Source organism: Ciona robusta, chromosome 7 (genome assembly GCF_009617815.1).
Source record: "Ciona robusta chromosome 7, ASM961781v2".
In the NCBI taxonomy this organism is placed as follows: Eukaryota; Metazoa; Chordata; class Ascidiacea; order Phlebobranchia; family Cionidae; genus Ciona; species Ciona robusta.
Genome location: NC_143241.1, coordinates 1,175,229 through 1,182,355, shown reverse-complemented (window position 1 = coordinate 1,182,355; position 7,127 = coordinate 1,175,229). Strand labels below are relative to the sequence as shown.

The 7,127-nt window shown below is 34.8% G+C and overlaps 1 long non-coding RNA gene across 1 annotated transcript; it reads right to left on the bottom strand.

Annotated features, from left to right (window-relative positions):
- Positions 1-4,493: 4,493 nt before the first annotated feature.
- On the bottom strand, positions 4,494-5,175 carry LOC149733324 (uncharacterized). The gene is made up of 2 exons (XR_016385230.1): positions 4,675-5,175; positions 4,494-4,613 (listed from the first exon to the last, which is right to left on the bottom strand). It is a non-coding gene; the product is annotated as an uncharacterized LOC149733324 (long non-coding RNA).
- Positions 5,176-7,127: the final 1,952 nt, after the last annotated feature.

Here is a 7,127-nt window from a genome sequence, read left to right as displayed (position 1 = left end):
GTGAGTTGTTATAAACGCCCATCAAAGCTGATTATTGTATTTAAATATTAAAAAAATATGTAAATAGAAACAGTATACTCTGAACAGGTAAAAAAATGCGAAATAGTAAGGTGCTATTTTTTAATGCTCGCTAAATCATAGTAAAGCCGATGAATTTTTTACTTTGCGTGTGCGAACGATTAAACTAGTTTCATAGCTTCATAAAACAACCTTAAATATTTCGTACAGTTTGATTTTGTCTCATAAAACTAGTTTTAGTTTTGTAAAAAAAACACTGAGATATAAGCATAAGGAAAATAGGTAGGGGTCAATATGACTTTAATTTTTGGCAGTAGGGCAAGAAAAGGAATGTTTAGACTTAATTTGCATGGGCGCCGCCAAGGGGGCTGTGGGGCCATGGCCCCCCAAATTTTAAGTTTCCACTAAGGTTAATGATGAAAATAATATAATTTACCATTTCGATTTAAGCCTGTTTTTAATTTTCTTACACATACATCTTTCTTTCTTACACATGCTAATAAATGATAAGGTGTCAGTCACTACATTATGACGCAAATAATCGCCGTGTGAACTGCTATTATATCGTAATTAATTGCCTGGTCAAATAATCGCTATTATGATGCAATGAATTCACGTGTGAATCCCTACTATTTCCTAATAGTCTACCTGCCAGTCAAGAAAAACAATCTCAAATTTTGTGACAAAAATAGCTGGTGGTAATTGTAAAAAATAAATGCTTATCAGAACGTCTTTCCATGTTTTGTGTTGTAATGAGGTTATTCGCTAAATAACTCCTCGTGTGTTTTTTTTTTTTTCATAAATTGTTGTCATTTAATAAAGGAATGATAGTACTAATTCGTGGTATTACCCAAAAACTGTCATCTATTTTGATTTGGAAAATATTTGGCAATATGTGCTTAAGTGTCCCATCTTTCCCCATTGTACTATACTTATAATTAATTTTTTTTTTAATAATAAAAATATTATTATAAAATCATTACCGCCGCGTTCTAGGTAGTAGAGTGTCCAAATTTTATGTTAGTAGTACGAATAAAAGTTATCGAAAGTGGCCGCTGTATTTTTTTGTATTCTAGAAACACCTTGGTTTACCAGCACTTGAATAAATAAAATTTATTTCGTTTCTTCGGTCACGATAAGGTAGAACAACAGTTGTTAAAACACGCTTATTGATAAAAATGAAAGAAATATTGTTTTGTATAAAAGGCGTGACCGTTAAACCCTGCACCTGTAAATTATGTTCTTATTAAACTAGCATAAAATAAGTTTGTTACAGTAGGCCTACTTACTTTTTTTAGGCTGCAACATACCAACTCAGTTCTGATGACATTAAATCAAAAGCTTAAAGTTCTAACGTGTAAACATCTTGTCTGGAACGTATTCATTGGAGGGTCGTAATAATTTTGGACTAGGTAGTCATAATTGCGCATGCGCCGAGACGCTGCTGCGCATGCCTAGTAGATCGGAACAAATTCAATGACCACCACCCGGTCCAAAATTATTACGACCTACCGCTAAAAACGTGAGGGGTAGATGATAAGCTGCAATTGTTCTCGCCACGAAGGACTGGAGGTAAGGTGCAACCCTTTATAAATCTCCTGGAGGGAGATGACGTTCGGGGATCAGGAAATATTTGATGTATTGTCACGTCACTTGAAAAAGACGATGATAATATGAGTGACCTGCTAGAATTCGGGCGTAAATATACAAAGTGGTTCAGATTAAAACGTTTTCGATTAGTCGAGGTCCACATGATTGTCCCACTGCTTTGTTTCGTCAAACCGTTTCTGCGTATATGTAAGGTATACAAATTATGTCGAATATCTTAGGACCGACTTGTGGCATGAATGAATAAATGAAATTTTCAGCGCTGATGCAGCAGCGTACATATGTAAAATACCTGACCATTCACCCGGTTTCACCGTTGATGTTACGAAATCCAAAATATTTGGTAACACAATGCGTTGATCCGTAATGAACGTTGGATTATCGTAATCATTCGAATTTTTTAGGACCTCCAATGAAGTGAGCAACCTCAAGCGCAAATGGTGTTCTTGGCTATTATTTGTGACAGTGCTCTATAAAAGCAATTACCATCACCCATAATTGCAATGGGTGTGTATTTTTTAAGGTAATCTGGTTTAAACCTTTCCAAAAAATTGACTGTTGTGTGATCGATCGAGTATTGTTGTTGAAAAGATTTGAGCCGCGTATCCACAAAATAAGTTTCCATTAGGAGAGTTTCTTGTTTGAACCAATCTTTCAAACGTACTTTAACCTAAATTTACTTTAATAGCTTTTTCAATCCTCATCAATGCATTTTTAAAACTGTACACGTTGTCAGGACCAAATGCACATTTGGGGCAGTAGAAATTTACCCCCTTTTTACACCATGCGTTTGCTTCAAAACGACCAGAGACACAAGTGAAATGTATCCACTTATAACATCCTGAACATTCCACACAATTGTTTTTACAAGCTTCCGAGCATTTAATACAGCAGTAAACAGGCATGCTGCTTTAGCCACGTTAAAACACGATTTTGGATTGCTTAATAATAGGCATTGGTTTATAGGAGAAAATTGCAGTAAACAAGAGAGAAAACTGCACTATGTGCTCTGTTTATATGTAATATACATACTGATTAAAAACAATTAACTACGTCCTGCTTTTCTTCTTGTCTTCATTGTGTGGTCTGTGTTAAATATTATGTAAACCCTTGCGTTTTCTGTATATGGTGGCAGGGCCGTAACTTTTTCTTGTTCCCAACATCTCCTCCGCAAGCATAATGTCGCTCGATGTTAACGTGAAATAAACTGAGCTGTTTATAAACACGTGGAGTCGGATAGCGCGTTATGATGGGAGGTAAGGCTGCGTCGAGAAGGCTTCCGGTCGAATCCCGGGCGGACGGCGCACGTGATCGCAACTCCGACACGTCTACAGACTTGCGTGTTCTTTATTCCTACCCAACACTTGTCTGCTATAAGTGGAGCGATCGCGCTTTTTAAACGGGTAGTTGTTTACATGTTTAACCTGTATGTGCTGTATTGTGGTATTTAGAGTTGTCCATCTCCGAGGAGAAGAGAAAGACTTGCCGATTTTACTAAAGGTAGGTCTCAAACTGGAGGCGGTCCCAATCCAGCACCTCCACCAAGTGAATTGGAGATAATCGGCGTGGAAACTGCAATCGGATTTTCTGGTGGCATAGATACAACAGGTATGCCGTAACGATGTATGTGTACTTTAGCACTTTATTAATTGTTCTTACATGTCTAGAAAAAACGAAATTCATAACACGCTCCAGCCAACAGTTAAACACACCACCACGATCAAAAGCAGCAGTACAGTTATTGTAAATTGTAGTTAACAAAGTTAGAATAGTTTTTCTTAGGAAGCCAACAGCTACGTTCTTTTAAACTTATCTGAAGTTGAAGAAACAGTGCCAATAGGTAAGGCAGGAAGTGGGAAGAAAAGAAAGAGAGAAGAAGTTAAAGATGAGAATCTGAACAATTTAGCGGAAGACACAAAGCGTATTAGGGTAGCAGTAGAAGACAAGGCATCTAGTTTGAGAACACTCACTGGATTGTTGGGAGAGTTTAGTAAAAAGAAATAAAACAAATATATACAAAAATACCAATGGATAAAAAGAAATAAAACAAATATATACAAAAATACCAATGGATAAAAAGAAATAAAACAAATATATACAAAAATACCAATGGATAAAAAGAAATAAAACAAATATATACAAAAATATCAATTAACGTAAACTTATATAAAAACATAAAAGTATCTAAAATATAGGCTGTGTCGGGTCCCTTTATTTAGTGCAGGGCCACTATGTCCACAATATCCACTATGACCAATAGCGAACTATAGATGGACATACCGGACACAGTGGATATTGCGAACATAGCGGACATGCACTAATTAAAGGGACCGATTTGTGTGTGTTACTAGTAGTGAATACTTAACAATAAAAATTAACTAAAAAAATTTACAAGAATATTGCGTTGTCCCAGTCCTCTTGTGTGGTCATTCTGGTGAGTACCCTCTTCAACTTGATCAAGTATAAACCTGTACAGCATCTTAAAGTTCTATATTTTTTATACGACAAATGTTATGCAACACCACACAAGCAATCACAATCTTGGCGGTTTTATCCGGTTGGTAACAAAGCTTTCCATCAGAGTGATCTAGAATCCTCCATCTTTTTTTCAAAACTCCAAATGCTCTTTCAATTACCACCCTTAAAATAAAAGTACAGAAATTGTTCATTTAATACATTATTGTATATGTTACCTTGTTGATTTATGTCCTCTGTTATAATTCATTTGGCCTTCTCCAGTAACTAAGGACTCTTGAATTGGAGTCATAAGCCATGGCAGCAAAAGATACCCAGAATCACCTTTAAAAAAAGGTATTGAATTCATGATACCTTCATGATACAGGCCTAAATTGCTGTAACCAACCTTCATAATCTTTTCGCTGCATTTTATCATATAAGGAGCTCCTTCTTAGTATGAACGAATCATGAGTGGATCCAGGAAACTTTGCAACAATATCCAGGAAAACAAGATCACTATCTGAAATTGCCTAAAAAGAAAGTCAGTTAAAATATCAATTCAACATATGATAATTAACGTGATATATATACCTGGACATTGATAACCTTTCCTTGACACGTACAAATGCTCATTCTCATGTGGCCTTTCAATAGGAATGAGAGTTCCATCAATTGCACCAGTTAATCCATTAATTGCTCGAAATTGCTGTTTTTTTATTATTATTTCTCTTGTTGTGGAAGGCATTTTAATGCACTCTTCAGCAATTTGTATAATTGCATCAAGAAATTTATTAAGCACTCTGGAAACGCAGGGTTGACTAACACCATAATCGCTTGCTATAACATTCTGAAAGGATCCACTCGATAGCAATCGAAGGCCAATAAGAACCTAAAACAAAATTGCATCAGTGTATGAGTCAATTATGTACAAACATGAAGTTTTGGAATGTATCGATTAGAAAAACCAAAGGCATGACTAGATGTGACATGTGCACCTTTAGGTTTAGGAAACGTGCAGCTTATTTATTAGTTTAGTATATATCTGCTTTTAGCTGTTGAGTTATAGGAGTCCGATTTTAAATGTTCCCGCAATTCTTCGGTTAATTCTTGTGTTGCATTCTATAAAAAATTATCAAACCCACTTTTCAAAAATTCTTAAACACAGTTTTCGAAAATTACCTTAGTCAGTCTGTACAGTCGTTTAAATTTCAATTCACTCAGTTCTTGTAAAGGTTTTTTTTCTTTGGTTGAAAGTTCTTCGGGAAAAAAACAGATGCAGCCATAATACCAAATATTAAAAAAAATAAAATAAAAATAAATAAAAACACAATGGAAAACTATAATCTTAAAAATAACTTTAAATATAACTAGAAGTTAGCTTTGTTATTATAGTAATACTCATCACTTCTCAGTTTCTTACTGTGCGCGTAACTTTAGTCGGTTAACTTCTGCAATGGTTATTGTACAGGGATTTAGTCGCCGACTAAACGTGAAAATACACCGACTACATTTTAGTCGGCCGATTAAAAAAACGCGGTAACCGCGCGGCCGACTAGTTTAGTCGGTAGCCGAGTATACCATCCCATGTAAGCATTAATTTATTACGAGTTTTTTTTAAAAAAGCCACTTTAATAGAATAATACACCAATGTTTACATGCTTTCACTTGATAGCAGCAGCATGCAAGTGAAATGTTTAAATATCTACATATATAGGTTATATGCTGCTACTTAAGTTGTTAACGTAGTTTTCGCGAAGACTGACATGTACCAATATTTATCGTTGCCTTGTGTAAGTCACATTGTATTCTGTATATAATCTGTAATCTAGTTAACTATAGCAGTATAACACCCAATGATATTTATGTAGCACTATTCATACGCGTTCAGTTAGAGGTTTCAAGGGTGCCTTGGCACCCCAATTTTCAAAACAAGAGTGAGATAGTGTGTTTTGTCATGCCAATTTTACAAGTCACTATTGCTTCTAACCTGCTGTTAAGTGTCTATAGAAACAATCAGGCCAAAACCATACTCTATTCATACTACCCAATGAAGTTTATTTATGTTTTAAGCTGTGATTGTAATCGCATTTTAATCACGTCATCCCAGATTTTGTTAAATGTGAATCACGATGTCAATCCTAAATCACTGTTTAGTTTTGTGCAATGGTAGAGTTCTTGGGTATTACCATTCAAGGGGTTATTCAATACATTGTTATCATACAATAACAGCATGTTTTACTTTTTGTTATATACAAATAAGTTTCATAGTGAACTATATAATGCAAATAATTATTCACATCGGTGAGCTGAACCAGGTTACCTGGTTAAACATATAATGTGGGTTTGTAAACCCAGCTTTAAAAATAAGAGAATAACTTGTCTTCTCAGTATTGCTGAAATGACAACGATGCCAACTTATATAAATGCTTCTTTTTTTTGTTTTCTTATAGTATCGAAAATACAAATATATGTGTGCAGTTAGGTAATAAAAGTTTAATAAACTAATATTCACAAACATGTTATATTAATTTTTGTCGAACTTGTGTTTTTTCTTTACAAATTTATTGCACTGGTTTGGTTTAAATAAAAAATCAAAATTGTTTTAATTGACGTACAATAGTAGTGGCGTCTTTTTTTATAAAAATGTGGGGGTTGTGATTTTATATTAGGTGGGAAGTCGGGTTGTAAAACACGTAGTAGGTAGAAGTCGGTTTGTAAGAAACGTAAAATGCGTTGTAGTAAAATGGCCAATTAGTAATGTACTAATTAGTTCAAGCCTTGCTCATTCATTAGATCTTTGGTCTCTTGTTAAACAGGTAGTTTTTTTTGCATTTTTAACCCCAAGCGCGTTGCAGCAAACTGCGCGCACCGCGCATACTGACATTTTAGAGGGACCTTTTATATATATAGCACTAAAAATCAATTTAAAGTCTACAGCAAGATATAAATGAGACTTATTTTTATACTTTTTCTAGCAGGACTGTTTGAACATCACCACTTTTTGGGTCAAAGTTTGCGATTTTCTGTAATAATGTTGACTTAAA